Here is a 21,461-nt window from a genome sequence, read left to right as displayed (position 1 = left end):
GACAGTAGGTTTCCTAGTGATCTTATATCCCCTTTGTTTTGGCCTTTCCACCCCATTTTTCCCTTCCCAGTCTTCGTGTGTGTGTGTGTGTGTGTGTGTGTGTGTGTGTGTGTGTGTGTGTGTGTACTAACAACCTTCTTATATTAGGCACTCTCTTTTTACTGTCCCTCTTATTGTCTGAATTCTGGAAGCACTCCAAATTAAACACAGAAACTGAAAATATTGTGGCTAGGATCTTCATATGAAAGAGTACTGTGGCATAGTCTTTCTGGAGGAAGATTTTACATTCCTTAAGGTAAAATATATGTCCAGGAAGGATATGGCTGAGTCATATAATAGACCTATTTCCAGGTGTTGAGGAATCTCAATATTGATTTTTCAAGTTTACACTGCCAGCAGCCATGTGTGAGGGTTCTCCTTGCCAAACATCCATACCATTCATTTTATCAGCCTCTACATAAATGCACATTACTACTTCTTCTACATTTTTGGAAGTTATTTTTATCAGTTATGACTCATTTCCTTGAGTGTCACAGTGTACATCTTTAAATATATCATGTGGCAATAGATCAGTAATCAAAATTAGGAAATAAGCATAAACATGTTTACCAAACCTTATTCAGACTTTACCAGTTGCCTGTATTGAGCAATAAAATGCAATTTTTTGCTACATAATTCTATTTGGAACCCCACTTTACTATTATTTTTCTTGTTTCTATAATGTTCCTTTAACTGGAATAATTCCTGCATGTCTGTCTTTCCTGATCTGAATAACATTAAAAAATATTTGTACAATGATATGGAAAATGTCTTTTAATTTGGATTTGTCTGAATGCCCTTGGTGGATTGGGGTTTTGCACTGTTTGTTTATATGAAAATGTCATGGCTTTGAGAGACAGCCTGTTATTTTGATTGGTCCCATCATGCTGTTAGTTCAGGGATGCTGACTGGGGTGATATTGGATAATGTGTCCCCCTTTCTTCAGTACTGTATTTCCTTCATGCTTAGTAGGTAGGGAGATACTTTGGGACTGTGATCATTCTGGTTCTCATCAAACTCTTCACCTACTAGTTTCAAAATCCATCAATTCTTCTCCAAATCATATCCAAACACATTGTATATTCTTTACCAAGATTCTCTGCTTTTCTATCCTATATGATCTCACTACCACTACTTTATAAATATACTTTACTCAAAGTTCCTTTCAGAACTTTCCTTGGCTCACAAAATCTTTCTCTAATATATTCTGAGGCCAGGTGTTGTTGTGTCTCTTCCTCCTCACACTTTCTCTCTGGACAGGTGCTTCTCCCTTCCCAGAACTCCTGTTGGCTCAAGCCGTCAGCTCCTTATGTAAGCTATCTTGTGTGACGTTTTTTCTTTGTCCTAGTTTTTCTTCTGCCTATTCCTGGTGTAGTCTCTCTCTGGCTTTCTGGCTCTCTGTCTTTTTGTCTCCTCCACCCCCTCTTCAGATATATTTATTTCCTAAGTTTAGACCTTTTGTATGTTTCTTTGCAAGTGGCTTTCCCCCTATTTGTTTGTTTGTTTTATTTCATGCTTAAAAAACTTCTTTTGGTTGTTGTTTACTTGATTCGTTTTTGTTTTGCCTAAATGGAGGCTCTTCCTACATTGTCCTGGATGACTCAAAGGGTTTAAGCAAATCCTTTCACCTCGGCTTCCTGAGTAGCTGGCACTAAGGCATGTACCATTCTCTCCAGTTCTTGTCATTTTAAATACCTGGTTCTTATTTTCCAAATTTTCCATCTTCTTTATTGCCCCTTTTTATATTTCCAACTTTAATGTCTGAAAATCACCTTCACCAAGCTTTTTAAACTCTTTTTCAAAATAGCTATAGGAGTTTGAAGCCTGCTTCCCAACAGCTGTCCTCAGACATTATAAAATAAAACTAACAAGTTAACTCTGCACTATTCCTGTCTAGACCTGTGCTTGCCAAGATCTGACTGGGGCCTAATCTTCTTTTTTTTATTTTAGCTTTATTTCTCTGATATCCTCAATAAGTATAGATTATCCAAAACAGTTTGAGCCCATTTTTCAAAACTACTTTGTTTGTTTTCTATTTCCTTTAGATTCTGTATCCTCTACCTCTGAGTATTGCTGTCAGAACCCTGGTAATTCTTACTGGTTCCCTGACAAGCTTGCTCACTACTGGTTTTTATGTCATTTTCATCTTAATATAATTCTTAATGTAACATTGCATTCATTAGAGCTTTTTAAATTTAGTGAGTCTATTCTTATTCTTCCCTCCCTGTGACCATCTCCATAGCTACGTTTGTTCTCCTCAAGTTCCTCCAACTTACTCTTGTATGAAACACTAAGGGATAGTTGCCATGTCATATCACAGGGAGATGCTCTCTTGGTTTTCTTACTCACTGCTTGTTGGGCAAGATCACATAACTTTCCTATCCCACCCTTAACCCTGCCTTCCAGGAAGTCATCTACTTTATGAGAGTTCCATCGAGGATAAAGCACATGACTGCTCAAAGCCTCAGAGTTGTTGAAATTGTGGACAGGCTTTGGAGTTTTCATCTTGAGAGGTGGTTTTTGGTTCCTCAAATTCTGTGAAGCATTCTGCCTCTCTTTTAACAAGTTCTGGCATAAGTGCATATTCTCTAGTACAGAAGCCAACCAGGCGACTTCTGGTATATTCTGGTATATTCATGTAGTGTCCGAAGAAATAAATCACCAGGAGCGTGAGTGTCCCCTCTGTATACCACTCCTGAAGTGTGAGCGTCTGCTCACTTAGTGCACTCCCTCTCCTGGAGTTCTTCCTGACCCGAAGGTCTTCTGTGTTGTCTTTCCTCTCCCACTCCTCTCTAGGCTACTGCCCTTTGATTCTTTCACTCACACGTGTCCTTCTGGGCACTTCTTTCTTCCAGAAGCTGCATAAATGTTCTTTCCGGCTCACTGTTCTGTCCCCTTTGCCTTCTGCAACCCATATGGAAGGCAAACACATGAGTTAAAAATGTTTGCCTCCTTCCCTTTCTGTCGTTGGCATGCCCCACCACAACTTTTTTGAAGCCAGCGTCCTCTATCCTGCCCCAGTTTTACAAATGTGCTCTGTCGTTCCTTTCAGAGTTCTCACTTGAAGCTGACACTTGACACTCATCAAACTCTTGAGCCAAGAAAACACTTCTGAGATTTTCATATCTAAGGCCTCACCTTGCTCCTGTAGACCTGCATCTTGCGATGTCCGTTAGTTAGGTATTGCCCTAGCTAAATCGCAGCCGTTTCCTTTCATTTCTCTTTCCACCCCGCCCATTCATCACAGTACTCCCACTTCTCCGTTCATCTCTACATCGTCTTCCTGCTCCTAAAATCTTCCTCCTCTCTCACCCTCCACATGAATAGTCCCCTTGATTTCCTTTTTTATTTTTCAGTATGTTTCCTTCACTTAAATGGAGATTATTTATTTTGATACAACCTCTGCAGTGGTGTAAGATCCAATATATCCATAATCTTACAAAGATAATGAATAAATATGCAAAGTTTAACTTGAAAGTCTAGCAGTCATTTGCCATACACGCCCTGGAACTGCCTTGCCATGCTGTTTATCTAATGATTCCCCTTTCACCTTTGAATTAAAGATAGATTAAAAACATGACTTCATTCACTGTTTTTTCTTAAGTCAATCCAACATTTGTGTGCATCCTTCTCAGAAAGATAAATTTTACCTTTTTCCTACCAGTAAAACATGTAGTTCCTGAAGTTGTTATATAAAATCTTTGTCCAAAAGCTGGTACCAGTTTATTATATAACACTGCTTCATGAAAACACACCAGGGTTGGGGTCATGGAGATCACTCAGTTGGTGAATTATTTGCTATGGAAGCATGAGGACCAGAGTGTGGTCACCAAAATCAACATGGGAAGGCAGGCATGACGAACTACATTTCTAATAGCCACCCCTGGAGGGTTGGGGGAGGGAGAGAGAGATGGGGGGATTTCTGACATTCTCTGGCCAACCAGCCTGGCCTAATCAACTAGCCTCAGGCCAATGAAAGATCCCAGAGCAACCCACTTTAAATAAATAGGACATGGAACTAAGCAGAGAGTTTTCAAAATAAAAATGGCTGAGAAACAGTTTTTAAAAGTGTTCAGCATTCCTACTATCAAGAGAATTCAAATCAAAACTACTTTGAGATTTTATGTTACCACATGTAGAATAGCACATATCCAAAATTAATGATAGTCAAATGACTGGTATATATGTAAGGATAAAGGAAAAGTTAGTCAGTGCTGGTGGAAATGCCAACTGGTACAGCCACTCTAGAAATTCCCTTAAAATATAGAATAAATATACCACATGGCCCAGCTACACCACCCAAGGACTATATCCTACTATAGAGACATCTGTTCATCCATGTCCATTGCTGCTCTGCTCTGCCCTATATAAACACATCAGAGATTGACGTGACTGTTAGAGTTGGAGAATGAAGAAAAGATAAACACGGGGATACACAGAAGAGTTGGGATCATGTGAACTATAGAAGCCTCAACACGCAGAGCTCAGAGGTTTTATTCTATACAGGGAGCAGGGAGTCAGAGATATTGCATATAACTGAACAAGGAGGAAGGGTTTATGGTACACAGCTCAACCCAGAAGGCAGGTTTAGATAAATTACAGGTAGGAATGTTCTCTGTATGGAAGCAGTCTTGACCATAAATACCCAGGAGTAGAAAGCTGTGGTGGACATTTTTTGCACATGCTATCACTTGGACCAGAAGAAGGCTTTCCCATCATTCTGAACATTTCAGGACGGGGAGCTTTTCCAATTTCCTGTGGATCTAAGGTCCTTGACATGGCCAACTCATGTCAACAACATACTTCCATTCAGGACTTCATATACTCAGGGCTTCCTCTGTTCTCCAGGCTGCTCTATTCATAACATTTAAACAATGGAAACAGCCTGGATGTTCATAAACTGTTGAGTGGATAATGAAAACATGGTACATGAAATATTAATGAGCTGCTAAGAAAATAGAATGATAAAGTTCACAAGTAAATGGATGGAGCTGGAAACAGTCATCCTGAATGAAGTAACCTAGACCCCGAAATACACATTGTAAATTTCATCTATGTTATTTGCAGGTGTTACTTTTTAATCTTCAGGTATATGTGGTGGTTTGAATAAGAATGGCCCCCAAAGGCTCGTATACTTGTATGCTTAGTCACCAGACAGTAGCACTATTTGAGACAGTTTGAAAGAAGTGGCTTTATCGAAAGAAGTGTGTCCCTGGAGGTAGGTGTGTGTGTGTGTTGTGTGTGTGTGTGTGTGTGTGTGTGTGTTTCTTAAATTTTAACATAATGCTAAACCAACTCTTAGTGATTTAGCACTGTACCCATAGAGTATTGCATTTTCCAGCCCTCCTCAGAGAAGATTCTATTTGTAGTAGATGGCAATTAACATCTACTATAGTACATAAGAGACTATGGAGTACTCAGCCCCAAAGGGAACATCTGTAACCTCCTTCCTCTTCCCAAGGGATCATGGTAGAAGAGGGAACAGAAAGAGTTAGGGACTAAGCCACTACCCAAAGACTATACATGGGCTGACCCTGGGCTCCAACTTCATAGGTAGCAATGAATAGCCTAGTAAGAGCACCAGTGGAAGGGGAAGCCCTTGGTCCTGCCAAGACTGAACCCCCAGTGAACGTGATTGTTGGGGGGAGGGTGGTAATGGGGGGAGGATGGGGAGGGGAAGCCCATATAGAAGGGGAGGGGTTAGGGGGATGTTGTCCCGGAAACCGGGAAGGGGAATAACAACCGAAATGTAAATAAGAAATACTCAAGTTAATAAAGATAAAAAAAAAGAGCATTAGGTAGTAGACAACTACAAAAAACTGTTTTTCTGGAACATAGGAATTACCAGCAGTTGAGACAGCTTTCACAAGACCTTCACAGATTTGAACCAGACTAAATTCAGCCATAGAGAGGGGATCTAAGCATGAAGTCTGCCCCTAGCCAAGGAACTATATTTGTTCATAGCTATGGGATAGAAAGAGTCATTTTTTTTAAAAAGTATATTCCTTGGTGGCGTGCCACTCTTCAGTAAATATTAATGTTCATGAGTATATGGGCAGCCCAAAGGATATTTGATGACTCATTAGTGGATCTCTGATTTCTAGACCTTCCCAGTCTACAGAACAGCAGAACTGCCAGGGCTACACAGAGAAACCCTGTCTCAGGAAAACAAAAATAAATAATAAAATAAAATATATAATAAGCTGGGCAGTGGTGATTTAACCACAGGACTGGGAAGGCAGAGTCAGGCAGATCTCTGTGTTCAAGACCATCCTGGTCTACAGAGCAAGCTCCAGGACAACCAGCACCACACAGAGAAATTCTGTCTTGAAAAAGTCCATCGTAAGATAAGTAAGGAAAAGAGAATGAATATGGGAGGAGGGAAGGAGGTGTGGATATGATTTTTTAAATGACAATTGCTGCAATCACTAGGAATTGGATATTATAGAAGCAGCTATAAGAAAGAAAATTCCTTCCCCTTCACAGTAAATGAGTTGAAGGCAAATCTTCACAAACTGTTGACCGTGTAGAAGTTGGGGGCGTGTGGTGTCTGTGTTTGTTCAGAAATAGGAAGTAGTGGCATTGGAGTGCTATTTATTATTTTCTTGATATAAAGATAGCAAAGTAAACTGTTGGATGGTGAATTTAAATTTATACTACATTTTGATGAAAAGGAATCAGAATTTAAGCCTTTCCTGCAGACAGAAATCATGTTTTATTTGACAAGTACTGATCAAAATTGCCTCAGTTTCAGTAAGGAAATTGGACCAGCACTGGGCCAGTGTCTCCAGACCAAATGCTCTTCTGTTATAGCTCTCTGAAAACCATCTCTCCAACAATAGTCTTTGAATATGAACCACTCATATTTAGAAACATAAATTTTGAGTCAGCTTAAAAACAATATAATGAATATTTTATTAAAAAAGGTATGTTGAACTTTAAATACTTTAATTAAATGCAAAGAAAAGTGCAATCTGTTCCGTTACCCTATAGACTTTTATTAATTTGATTTTGTCAATTAAGTTCCTTATTTATCCTACAGAGTCTGTATACAGCATGACTAAAAATAATGTTTTACTGATGTGGTTTGAATGTGCTTGACTCATGGGAAGTGGCACTATTAAGAGGTGTGGCCCTGTTGGAGTAGGTGTGGCCTTGTTGAAGGAAGTATGTCACTGTGTGTGTGTGGTGGGGGGGGGGGGGTTGGGAGGGGTCCTTGAAGCTCCCGACAGTGCAGAAGAGTCAGTCTTCTATTTGCCTTTGGAACAGGATATAGAACTCTCAGCTCCACCAGCACTATACCTGCCTAGATGCTGCCATGCTCCTGCCTTGATGATATTGGACTGAACCTCTGAACCCGTAAACCAGTCCCAATTAAATGGCCTTTATAAGAGTTGCCTTAGTCATGGTGTCTCTTCACAGAATTAAAACCCTAACTAAGACAACTGAGTAGATATTGGAGCAGATATCCTCTTGTAAACTGATTATCTGCAAAGCAACCACTACTAACCTTTTTCTATTTTCACCTTTTTACTGGCAGTCTTCATTATTTTGTCATGTAGACTTTGAAGCAAAGCGCAGCACTGTCCAAAGTCTGCAGGTCCTGACCCTGCCTTTACTGCTCCTTTCAAAGCCTGCTCTGCCCATGCACGTGCCTTACCAGCATCCGGGTGCTGTCCACTTTTCTCACCCTGCTTTTCCCAGTATGACTGCTCGGCAAATTATGCCTGGCTCTTGGCATTCATCTTGTATCTTGACAGTTTAATCTCAGTGTCAAAATCAAGACATTGTCTTTTAAATGTCGTTATTATTTATTCTGTGACTGTTCAGAGTCATTCAGGGATGTTTATTACCTAGTGTAAGCAGTGGTTAGAATACCTACAGCTCTGAGGAGCTTCACGTCCACCATTGTACCTAAGAAGAGAGCTGTGAGGCCATGGTATTTGTGATCTTAAGGTGTTGGCTTTAAGACGGAAATGGAAGATTCAGGAGAAGGAAGGGACAGAAGAGACAGAAAAAGGAGGGGAATGGTATTATCCCACATTAAACACTCAGAATTCAGATATATATTTCTGTGACAAGATGGCATTTCGAACTGATCAAGGTGATGGAACCAGGAGAATTGTTTGTATAAAAACAAAAGTTCAGAAAGAGAAAAGCTTTCAAATTAGGAAAAAATAATCCCAGAGAGGATAATTTCCTGGGTGTTTTAGGAGTGATCATAAAGCAATCAATGCCATGTTGTAGATATTCATCAACCAACTGCTCATGCTTGACCTGCATGCTGCCTGCTGTTCGCTTGTATAATTCCTGTTAACACTGGAAGATGCTCCAGATGAGATAGGAAACCAGATTATGACCTACTTAAGCCCCCATTAAATACCCATTTGCTGCATTTATTATCTGTCTTGCCAGCATATCACAGTATCCATCACTGATGGAAAAACGTTATGATACATGTAACCCCTATTAAGTATACGTTTATTATAACCCTACACCAGATTTTCATAATGGTTCATTTAATGCTGGTTTACAAATAAACACATGCCAGGTCCAGAGATGATGCATGGTGATAGGATCATTAAAAATAAGAATCTATCATATTGATGTAATTGCTCATAGAGAAGGTAAAGTTGACTAGTGTTCAACAAGCTGGCCAAAAGTTAGTGTATGAGATAAAGAGTGCTCTAACTTGTAAAATAGACACAAGTAGTTCCACCCATCTTTATTTTTGAACATTTAAAACTTTTACTTGTAATTTTGTCTAAGATGTAAAATGGCCTTCTGTAAATAGTGAAAGAGAAGAAAACCAGTGCCTTCCAGTTGAAGCTCTCTTCTTCCCCACTGTCAGGAGCCATCTACAAACCATCTTCTTCTACTAAAATACTTGAGGACAATACAAAAGGAAGAAGAATTTAGTGACTCAAAGTGCTCAAAAGTATGTAGGAAAAGTGTATAAGAAATTAAAACGCATAAAATAATTTATATGTGTCCCCTTATCAAATACCACCAGTTCATGTTCTTGTTCTCAGAGCTACCACAGCATAGCTTTCCGACTTCAGATGTTTCTTCATATGATGAGTCACATCTCTCAGTACTTCAAACATTGTTTCCCAGAGTGAATCCCAGGAGATGCTCTGTAGAATGCAAAACAAGGAGCCTTGGGGTCAAATTAACAGAAAAAAAAATTTAGAACTCTCACTTTCCTTTGGAAGCACACAGTTCATCTTGCATGTGTTGCTACCCAGCAACTCATGTGCCTCCACTTACCCCAGATGTTCTCAAATCAGCTTCTCACCATTTTAACCTTTATTGTGATTTATTTTTATCTGCTTATAAAAACTTTTTTGTCCCAATATCCTTCAACTGATAATCTTAATTGGAAAACACTGGTCCGAAGCCATTTCAGATTTTCACTTCTTCGGTCCTTCTTGCAGGTTCTTTGCATCATGACCACCTTCTTCACAGGCTCATACCAATCAGAATTATTAAAAAGTATTAATTCAACACCCCATACATACTTCACAGGTGACTTGGGTGTATTAGAGTACCTAGACTTATGTGACTATAGTGGCAGATGTTTAATGTAATGCCATGATGACAGACATTAACAACAGTCTAGTAAGAAGTTTAACAGACATTCAATACCATCCTGTAATATAAGTTAGAGTATTAAACAGACTTCCTATTTAATTAGGTCATTGGTTTGGTTTTAGATATTTGAGCGATAATGGAAACTTTTAACATAGTTCAGAAATGAACCCTGGAATTAGCTCTCCATATTTTCAGGCCTAGCATTTATAGTTTTTCAATTTCCTGAAAAGGCAGCATTTTGAGCCTCTCTCTGGATATTCCTATCTAGTACCAGCCAGGAATCAGGCCCAGTTACCCTTGCAGTATCAAATGAAAATCAGGTGCATGTAGGCCTATATTGTGCTAAAGTTAGTGCATCTTATTGGAAATTGTATGTCTGGTGCCACTTTCCCCTTGTGTTTCGCAAGCCTGCAGATTCTTTAAGTAAACCTCATGTGGAGTATGGGAAGCAGACGAGTTTTGTCAAAACATGGAGATAATGAGATTCATCAGCTACATACTTAGCATAACCAAATAGTTTTATAGATCTACCATGCATGTGGCAGTTTGTGCTTTGTTAGAGGTAAAGAAAATTAACATGTCCTGGGCCGTACTGCACAGGATGCTATGAGCATAAACATAGAGTTGCAGAGCTGTTTTGTATGAAGTTACATACAGTCTTGCAGATATCAGTTTGTGAATGCTTTATCTGTATATGCCGTTAGAGTCTGTGGTACACAATCAGACCAAATGTTTCTATGTTTGAAATGTCCTAGGACATTTCAAGGATTTGTGTGTATAATGCCATTCTGCTTTAGGATTTAATATGCTACAACCCCTAAGTGGTAAAAGCTATGGCTTAGACATCAATATAAGGGAGTGTCATAAGAAAAATGCATTTTATTTCAAAAATCCCAGTTTAGCTATCAAGAGAATGACCTTTGGATAGTTCAACCCCAAAAGTCTTGAAATCTGAATATGCTAAGAATGATTGAATGAATGAAAGTTGAAATGTCTGTAAATTACATTCTTAAACCAGGTTATTGAAGCTCACATTGTTAACAAATGTGTGCTGGTTAGCAATACAGAGGAATTTTTTTGAAAAATAAACACCTTTCTATATTAAGTGACCTTGTTCTATGGTGTACAGCAGCAGGCGTTGCTAGCATTCACTGTGTGTGTGTGTGTGTGTGTGTGTGTGTGTGTGTGTGTCTTTCTCTGTGTGTGTGTCTTTCTATCTCTGTGTGTATGTCTCTCTGTGTCTCTCTCTGTGTCTCTCTGTCTCTCTCTTTCTCTCTCTCTCTCTCTCTCTCTCTGTGTGTGTGTGTGTGTGTGTGTGTGTGTGTGTGTGTGTACACAGTTCCTTTGTGTTTGGACTGTAGAAGCTTCTACTCATAAGCTTAAGGGGTTCAGAAATGAAAAGAAAATCTTCCAGTTGAAATGCCTGAGACTGAAAGTTCATCTATAATTGAACTAACTGCATGCTATGTGTGTTCCTTCAATACTTTCCTTCTTGTTATTTATAAAATCACAAATTATATATGAGAGAATTAACCTAGAAAGATATCAAATTAGCTTCATTAGTATCTAAAGAATAAATGTTTTGATACATTTTCGCTGATAACAATTTATCTTTTGTCATTTAGGTAATTGTTAGGTACGCTGATTGAAACTAGACTTCTGTAATATATTTTTCACTATGTCACCTCATGAAAAATCTGTAGAAAAAGTTGGATTTTAAAATAATTTTCAAATTCTTTTTCTGTAATTCTAAACAGGCTTCCACTACAGCTGATCCTACTAGCTAGCCTGTATTCATTTCTAGTTGGTCAGCATAGAAAACTAGTAACTCTTAAAAATACGGTGCTTTACTTAAAACCAGACTACTCAATTTCTCAATTTCCCTTCTTGCCTTACTAAAAAAAAAGTGCACTCTGACTATGATTTGGTTTTATAGTGATTTTAATTTTGTTTTCTATACAGGAAATATGTTGTCTTTTAAAATCAGTTTTTCAGCTATAGTTTGACATTATACAAAGCATATTAACAGCACTTAAAAATATTTCTATAATGAAAATATAATACCCTCATCTACAACTATTTTATTACTATAAACAGAAGAGTACATATCAGATGCATGTTCCACACTGTAAATAGGTTTATAATCTTAATGCTACAAAGTATAACATACTATATAAATGTGCTAGTGAGATATAATACCCTGCTCATTATCAACAGTTTTGTTATATTAAATGTGCATGCTCACTTTAGAAATCCAATGTACTTCTGAAATGCACACACACACACACACACACACACACACACACATGTTTCATCATGCTGTTTAATCTAGCATGTTGCCTAGAAAGGCTTGTAGTAGCTAGAGTACAAATACTTCTCCAGCATGTCTCCTAGAAACCATTTCACCCACTGCTCTGTTTGGCCGCTAGCCTCTTGTCTCTCTTCAGCAATGGTGAGGCGAATTCCTTTTCCTTGGGGAAGAGAGACCCATGGTTTGTTACCCTTGCCAATAATAAAAATGTTGGAGAGCCGAGTGGTAAAGCTGCTGCCATTGGTGTCTTTCATACAAACCACATCAAAAGAGCCGGGATGCATCTCTATATTGGTGATTACCACTTCTCCCCAAGTAAGTACCTCCAGCTACCATACACAGGTTCCCAGTGTCGAACTTGATGAAGTCAATTATTTTGCCTGTTTCCAAATCAATCTGAATGGTGTCATTCACCTTGATGAGGGGATTATGGTATCAAAAGTACAAGCATCATGGGTTACCAGATGTGGAATTCCTTTTGTGCCCACAAAGATCTTTTCACTTTGCACAACTTGTATGTGTCCTCCTCAGGTGTAGTTTGATGAACAGCAAAGCGACCCTTTGTGTCACAGATGAGATGGAAGTTCTCTCCAGTCTTGTCAATTCTGATGACAACCATAAACCCAGCAGGGTAGGTTATATCGGTTCTGACTTTCCCATCAATCTTAATGAATCTCTGCATGCAAAACTTTTTTACTTCATCTCCAGTCAGGGGATACTTGAGTCTGTTCCTTAGGGAACTGATCAGAGGCAGGCATTCCCTCAGCTCGTGTGGACCAATGGATGGACGAGGAGCAAACGCGGCAGTCAAATTATCCAACATCAAATGTTTTGGAGCGGATACGCACTTCAGATGTCTCTTGGGACCACAAACGATGGCTGTGCTGGGAACAGAAAGAGGAAATGTATACATTTTAACAAATAAAAATCATAGTATATAATTGAAAATGCAGTTAAATATGCCAGGTGCTCCAATGCTCCCAAGCACTAAACCACCGACCAAAGAGTACACAAGGAATACCCATGGCTCCAGCTGCATATGTAGCAGGCGATGGCCTTATCTGGCATCACTGGGAGTCTTGCTGACCCAGGATAGAGGATCAGAAATGCTAGGCCGCTGAGGCAGGGGTGGGTGGATGGCAGGAGGAGCACCCTCATAGAGGCAGAGGGAGGGAGTAAGGGATACGGGGCTTGTGGTGGGGAAACTGGGAAGGTGGATAACATTTGAAAAATAAATAAATAAAATAACGAAGAAAAAAGAAAGCAGAAAATACCACGTGCCTAAATATTGTGAGCAGAAGAAATGTAAAATAGACTGGATTATGTACTGTATGTCCAATCAGTAGCAGTATCTTCCTACAGAATCAACAGCCTCATAATTTATCAACAGTACTTCCCCTTCAAAGCTCTCCTCAAATAGTGAATCATCATGTACCTAAAGATTTAATTTCAAATAAAAGATCTTTAATAAACATATAGCATGCTATAAACTTTTCAAGAATATTTCTTCTGATGCAGTAAATCTCTGGTGTACAAACTGATGGCTGAAAGCAGCTTATACCACACGTGTAGACGGGGCATCATAGTTGCAGCAGGCCTGTCTGGTGGGAATAGCTGACATGTGCATCTTTGTGTCAGGACTGGTGTATATGCATAACCCTTTCTGTAAGGAATACCTGTTTTATAAAAAAAAAAATGGTGATTCCAAACTGATGAAGCTCACCCATTAAGTTTTCATTAGGAAACAGGCTCTACATCCGTTTTTGGCCTTGCCTGTGTTTACACAAGTGGAGCAGCATCAAAGTCTCCATTCTGTGATATTCACCCTGGCCTCCTCTCACAGAGCTGCGGCTTGATGTTCCCAATTCATTGCCAGGATCCGAGGTCCTGGATACCATGGTGATAAAGTCCTACTGAAATACACAGGTGACCTGCCGGAGTGCTGGAGAGCCGAGTGTGAAATACACAGGTGACCTGCTGGGGAGCCGAGTGTTTTCTTTCCTTTGCTGAACAAAGGCAGTTCTCTCAGAAGCAATGGGGATAAGAGGACACGTACCATTTATTTCATGAGGACAGTAATGATAAAGGCAAAGATGCCGTTTAATTAATGACTTTTCTAGGGTAAGGACTGTCTCTGAAACTAAAGTATAGAAAAGTCTAATTGAATTCTCTGTATTCTCATTTTTTCTTTGTTTAAATTATAAGGCATTTCTAAAAATTTTTAATGGTCATTTTGTTTATTTATATTTCAAATGTTATGCCTCTTCCTGGTTTCCCCTCTAAACCCGCCCCCATCATACCCCCTGTTCTCTGCTTCTATGACGTTACTTCCCCACCCACCCACTCACTCCAGCCTTACAAACCTAGCATTCCCCTCTGCTGGGACATCAAGGCTTTACCCAGATAAGGCCATCTTCTGCTACATATGCAGCTAGAGCCATGGGCTCTCCATGTGTACTCTTCGGTTGGTGGTTTAGACCCTGGGAGCTCTGGAGGGTCTGGTTGGTTGATATTGTTGTTCTTACTATGGGGTTGCAAATCCCTTCAGCTCATTCAGCCCTTGCCCTAACTCCTCCATTGGGGTCCCCTTGCTCAGTCCAATGTTTGGCTGCGAGCATCTGCATCTGTATTGGTAAGGCTCTGGCTGAGCCTCTCAAGGAAGATCCATATCACACTCCTGTCAGCATGCACTTCTTGGCATCAGCAGTAGTGTCTGGGTTTGGTAGCTGCATGTGGGATCCCCCAGGCTGGGCAGGCTTTGGATGGCCTTTCCTTCAGTTTCTGCTCCACTCTTTGTCCCTGTATTTCCTTTAGGCAGGAGAAATTCTAGATTAATATTTTGAGAAGAGTGGGAGGCTCTATCCCTCAACCGGGGGCCATGCCTGACCTCTAGATATTGCCTCTACAGGTTCTCTCTCACCTTTGTTGGGTATTTCAGCTAATGTCATCCTCGTTGGGTCCTGGGAGCCTCTTATTTTTCTGACATCTGGGACTTTCCGTCCGTTCCCCATCACCATTGCTAAACACCTCTGTTCAATTTTGGGACACTCTGTACATTTTCCCTGTCTCCTCCCACACCTGATCCTGCCCCCTATTGTTTCCTCTAGCCCCGTGTCTTCTTCCCAAGGTTCTCCCACCTCTTCCTTCCTTGATTATTTTGTTCCCCCTTCTAAGTAGGACCGAGGCATGTGCACTTTGGTCTTCCTTCTTGAGAGTCATATAATCTGTAATTCATATCATGGGTATTCCAAGCTTTGTTCCTAATATCCACTTATCAGTGAGTGCATACCATGTGTGTTTTTTGTGACTGGATGTTACCTCATTCAGGATGATATTTTCTAGTTCCATCCATTTCCCAGCAAAATTCATGAAGTCGTTGTTTTTAATAGTATTACTCTATTATTTAATATACCGCATTTTTTGTATCCATTCCTCTGTTGAGGGACATCTGGGTTGTTTCTAGCTTCTGGCTTTTATGAATAAGACTGATATAAACATAGTAGAGCATGTGTCTTTGTTGTACGTTGGAGCATATTTTGGGTATAAGCCCAGGAGTAATATAGTGGGTCCTTAGGAAGTACTATGCCCAATTATCTGAGGAACTGCCAGACTGATTTCCAGAGTGGTTGTACCAGTTTGCAATCCCACCAGCAATGGAGGAGTGGTCCTCTCTCTCCACAACCTCACCACTATCTGCTATCACCTGAGTTTTTTATCTTAGCCATTCTGACTGGTGTGAGGTGGAATCTCAGGGTCATTTTGATTTGCATTCCCCTGATGACTAAGAATGTTGAACATTTGTTTTACGTGCTTTTCAGCCATGTGAGATTCCTCAGTTGAGAATTCTTTGTACTCCATATTTTAATAGGGTTATTTGGTTCTCTGGAGTCTAATTTCTTGAGTTCTATGTATATTTTGGATAATAGCCCTCTATAGGATATGGGGTTGGTAAAGATCTTTTCCCAATCTGTGGGTTGCCATTTTGTCCCATCGATAGTGACTTTTGTCTTGCAGAAGCTTTTCAATTTTATGAGGTCCCATTTGTCAATAGTTGATTTTGGAGCATAAGAAAATCTGGATGAAATGAATAATTTTTCTAGACATGTATCAGGTACCAAAGTTAAATCAGGATCAGATAGCCATCTAAACAACCCCATAACTCCTAAAGAAATAGAAGGAGTCACTAAAAGTCTCCCAACCAGAAAGATCCCAAGGCCAGATGGTTTTAGTACAGAATTCTACCAGACCTTCAAAGAATACCTAATACCAATAATCTTCAAACTATTCCACAAAATATAAACAGAAGGAACACTACCTAAATCATTCTATGAAGCAACAGTTACACTGACACTAAAACCACACAAAGACCCAATAAAGAAAGAGAACTTCAGACCAATTTCCCCTATGTATATTGATTCAAAAATACTCATTAAAATTCTCACAAACCAAATATGATAACACATCAAAATGATCATTCATCGTGATCAAGTAGGCTTCATCTAAGAGATGGTTCAATATATGGAAATCCATCAACGTAATCCACTATATAAACAAACTCAAAGAAAAAAAAACACATGAACATCTCATTAGATGCTGAAAAAGCATTTGACAAAATTCAACACCCCTTTATGTTAAAAAGTGTTTGAGAGATCAAGAATTCAAGGCATATAGCTAAGCATAGTAAAAGCAATGTACAGCAAACCAGTAGCCAACATCAGACTAAATGGAGAGAAACTTGAAGCAATCCCACTAAAATCAGGGACTAGATGAGGCTGCCCTTTCTCTCTCCCTATCTATTCAATACAGTACTCAAAGACCTATCCAAAGCAATTAGCCAACAAAAGGAGGTCAAAGGAATACAAATTGGAAAGGAAGAGGTCAAAATATCACTATTTGCAGATGATATAATAATATACTTAAGTGACCCCAAAAGTTCTACCAGAGAACTCCTACAGCTGATAAACAACTTCAGCAAAGTGGCTGGATATAAAATTAACTCAAATTAGTAGCCTTCCTCTACTCAAATGATAAACAGGCTGAGGAAGAAATTAGGGAAATGATACCATTCACAATAGTCACAAATAACAGTGTAACTCTTACCAAGCAAGTGAAAGGTCTTTATGACAAGAACTTCAAGTCTCTGAAGAAAGAAATCAAGGATCTCAGAAATGGAGAGATCTCCCAGGCTCATGGATTGGCAGAATTAACATAGTAAAAATGGCCATCCTTCCAAAGGCAATCTACAGATTCAGTGCAATCCCCATCAAAGTCCCAATACAATTCCTCAAAGACATGGAAAAAGCAATTCTCAAATTCATTTGGAACAACAAAAAACCCAGGGTAGTGAAAACTATTCTCAACAATAAGAGAACTTCTGAGGGAATCACCATCCCTGACCTCAAGCTATACTACAAAATAATAGTGATAAAAAACCGCATGGTATTGGTACAGAAACAGAATTGTAGATCAGTGGGATAGAACTGAAGACCCCGAAATGAAACCACACATCTATGGTCACTTGGTCTTTGACAAAGAAACTAAAACCATCCAGTGGGAAAAAGGCAGCATATTCAACAAATGGTGCTAGCCTACATGGTGGTTGTCATGGACAAGAATGCAGATTGACCCATTCTTATCTCCTTGTACAAAGCTCAAGTCCAAGGGGATCAAAGACCTCCACATAGAACCAGATACACTGAATCTAATAAAAGAGAAAGTGGGGAAGAGCTTGAAATGCATCAAAGGCATTTTTAAAAGGCAAATCATTTGGTTTCAAGCTGGCTTCAGACTCTTGAATTTTGAGATAAGCTCACTGTGTTCAGTCTATGTTATTACAAATAATTATCCACATGTGGTGTCTAAAAAAGCACATTGTAGTTTAAAAGATACCTGCTGTCTAAAAATGACTGTGAAGAATGTTTTTAAATTGATAACATACATTTCATTTTTTATGATGGCAGCTTTGCCTTTCAGAACTATGACCCAAGTTTCTTCTTCCAATGTTTTAATTAAAGTTAAATGACTTTACTTTGTGCTTTGATCTAATAATGTAGTGTAGCTCTTTGCTGTGTCAGAAATCATTGAAGATCTAGCTTCCTATACTTTTGCTTTATTAACCTTCAACCTCTCTTCACACTCCTTAATAGTTCATTATTATTCTTTATATTTTAGTAGTATAATTATTACATTGTGATGTTTGTAGATATGATATATAGATGCTTATAGACCCATTTGAGACCATACGTGTATATGTTGCCCTCCTACATCCCAGTTTCCTCAGAATTTTTTGTGATCTGTATTTCCTTTCATCTTTAAACTCTTCAACCCTTGACCACCATGCTTTCTCTCTGTAGACAGGTTTGCATTGTCTAGAATTTTATGTAAATGGAATCATAACACACATCCTTTTATGCCCTATTTATCATAATTAGAGACCTATCCATACTATTTTATGCATCATACTACACCTATACAACCCCCCCTTTTTCTCTTTCTCTTTCTCTCTTTCTCACTAGTATTCTCTGTGTAAGATTCTGAACACTATTATTCATCCATCCATGGTAAAAGATGCACTCAGTTTGGGATTATAACAAAGTCTTGAGACCATTTGTTGGCAAACCTTTGTGTGAACAGGCATTTCCTTTTCCCTTCGGGAAACACTTTAGATTGAAAATCTAGATCATATGTTAGATGCTTGCTAATTTGAAGAAAAGTCAAGTTATTGTACAAATAGATTTATCACTTTAAATGTCCAAAAAAATGGCGACATGTGATGCAACCATTCCAATAGGCGTACAGGGGAATTTCATTGTGGGTTATGTCTAAATTTCCCGAATTACTAGTGATGAAAGTCATCCCCTGTGCACCTGTTTACCATCTATTCACATACTTTCTTTAGTGAAGTATCTACTCTCAAGATCTAAGTCCTTCCTCTTACATGTATTGCAAACCTTCCTGCAGTCTATGCTTGACTTTTCCTTTCCTACGAATCCTTTAAACACTGCAAGGTTTTGATTTTGAAGACTTCCAATTTAGGAACTTGTTATTTTCTTCACAATATTTTACTGGAAGATGGCTTGGTTATTTCAAACTACATTTCATGTAGTACCATATTATTTGTTTTTAGAAAATACTTGTATTTAGAAAATTGTGATAGCAACATCTGTGCACACAGTTATTTTAAAATTACTGTGTCTATATTTTGTTTTATTTATTTATTACACTGAAGGACTTTTATTTTTATGTTTTTCAATTTAAAATAGAATTACAGCATTTCCCCTTCTTTTCCTCTCGCATCCCTCATAGATACACTCCTTTCAATCCATCGCATACTTCCCACTCTCAAATTGATAGCCTCTTTGTCTTTAATAATTATTATTACATATGTGTATATTGAAAATGTGAATAAAACCTACTGGTCCATCTTTGTTGTATCTGCGTATATGGTTCCAGTGCTGATCACTTTGGGTCAGATAACAAGTAAGGGGCTCATCCTGGGAGAGCCTAGTTCTTCCTCTTCCTGCAATCGTTAGTTGCCTATAGAGCTTCATCTAGGGATGGGGTCACATGAAATTTCCCCTCCCAAGTTACCATGTCTACTGATATTAACATAATTCTGGTCATTTTTAGGCAGCCATTTCTAGGAGTTTGCATTTCACAGAAGACGCCCTAGTATTCTGACTTACAATCTTTCCAACCCCTCTTCCACAATATTCCCTGGAGGGGCTGTGATGAAGATGTATCCATTAGGTCTGGGCTCCCGAAGATCCACTGGCCTCTGTATTGTGTTAAGGTGTGTTTTTCTGTGATGTTCTTCATTTGCGTAAAGAGAAGTTTCATGATGGGTGGTATTAATACCTATATATTTGGGGTTTTATTTATTTTTTTTATACTCCAGATTTTATTCTGCTCCCTGTTCACCCTCTGACTACTCTGCATCCCATACCTCCTCCCCAGCCCCAGACTCCACAAGGATGTCCCCACCCCACCCACTCCACCAGACCTCTAACTCCCTGGAGCCTCTAGTCTCTGGAGGGTTAGGTGTATCTTCTCTGACTGAACCCAGACCCGGGAGTCCTCTGCTGTATATGGGGGCCTCATATTCAGCTAGTATATGCTGCCTGGTTGGTGATCCAGTGTCTGAGAGATCTCAGGAGTTCAGGTTAATTGAGACTGCTGGTCCTCCTACAGGCTTGCCCTCCTCCTCAGCTTCTTCCAGCTTTTCCCTAATACAACCACAGGGGTCAGCAGCTTCTGTTCATTGGTTGGGTGCAAATATCTGCATCTGACTCTTTCAGCTGCTTGTTGGATCTTTCAGAGGACAGTCATGAAAGGTCCCTTTTTGTGAGTGCTCCATAGCCTCAATAATAGTGTCAGGCCTTGGGGCCTTCACTTGAGCTGGATCCCACTTTGGGCCTGTCACTGGACCTTCTTTTTCTCAGGCTCTTTTCCATTTCTATCCCTGCAGTCCTCTCAGACAGGAACAATTATGGGTCAGAGTTTTGACTGTGGTATAGCAACCTCATCCCTCACTTGATGCCCTGTCTTTCTGCTGGAGGTGGGCTCTACAAGTTCTCTCTCCCCACTGTAGGGCATTTCATATAGGGGCCCCCTCTTTGATCCCTAATGATCTTTTACTTCCCAGTTCTCTGGTACATTCTAGAGTGTCCTCCCAACCTCCTACTTCCCAAGGTTGCCTGTTTTTATTCTTTCTGCTGCCCCTCAGGGCTTCCGTACTTTGCCCCACCCAATACTAGATCATGTTCCCCTCAACCGCCCCATCCCCTTTCCTTCCCCTGTCCCCTGTCCCTCTCTCCCTCCCCCCTGGTGTTACTTTCTTCTCCCTCTCAAGTGGGACTGATGTGTCCTCATTTGGGTCCTTCAGCTTGTTGACCTTTTTGAATTCTGTTAACTGTATCTTGGGTATTCTGTACTTTTTTTTCTTGGCTAATATCCATTTAGTAAGTACATACCATGCATGTCCTTTTGGGTCTGAGTTACCTCACTCAGGATGATATTTTCTAGTTCCATCCATTTGCCTATAAAACTCAAGATGTCCTTGTTCTTAATAGCTGAATAGTATTCAGTTGTGTGAATGCACATTTTCTGTATCCATTCTTCTGTCGTGAAACATCTGGGCTGTTCTGGCTATCACAAATAAAGCCACTATAAACATAATGCAACACGTGCCCCTGTGGCATGGTGGGGCATCTTTTGGGTATATTCCCAAGAGTGGTTTTGCTGGGCCTTCAGGTAGATCTATTTGCAATTTTCTGAGGAACCTCCAAATTGATTTCCAAAGTAATTGTACCAGTTTGCAGTCCCACCAGCAATGGAGGAAAGTGTTTCTCTTTCTCCACATCCTCACTAACATGTGTTGTTACCTGATGTTTTGATCTGAGCCATTCTGATTGGTGTAAGGTGGAATCAGGGTCGTTTTGATTTGCATTTCTCTGATCACTATGGACTTTGAACATTTCTTTAGGTGCTTCTCAGCCATCTGAGATTCCTCTATTGT

The 21,461-nt window shown here is 39.6% G+C and overlaps 1 protein-coding gene and 1 pseudogene across 7 annotated transcripts in view; one reads left to right on the top strand and one right to left on the bottom strand.

The window, feature by feature from the left end:
• The window catches only part of Rnls (renalase, FAD-dependent amine oxidase), a 272,771-nt gene that overhangs the window by 87,131 nt on the left and 164,179 nt on the right, over positions 1-21,461 (top strand). The window lies entirely within an intron of this gene.
• On the bottom strand, positions 11,557-12,844 carry Rps4x-ps1 (ribosomal protein S4, X-linked, pseudogene 1; annotated as a pseudogene). Its single transcript, NR_131253.1, has one exon. The product of NR_131253.1 is annotated as a ribosomal protein S4, X-linked, pseudogene 1 (transcript).

The sequence above is a fragment of the Rattus norvegicus genome, chromosome 1 (assembly GCF_036323735.1).
Source record: "Rattus norvegicus strain BN/NHsdMcwi chromosome 1, GRCr8, whole genome shotgun sequence".
Classification (NCBI taxonomy): domain Eukaryota; kingdom Metazoa; phylum Chordata; class Mammalia; order Rodentia; family Muridae; genus Rattus; species Rattus norvegicus.
Note: the sequence above shows the minus strand (reverse complement) of the source record. Positions and strands in the feature narration are given on the sequence as shown.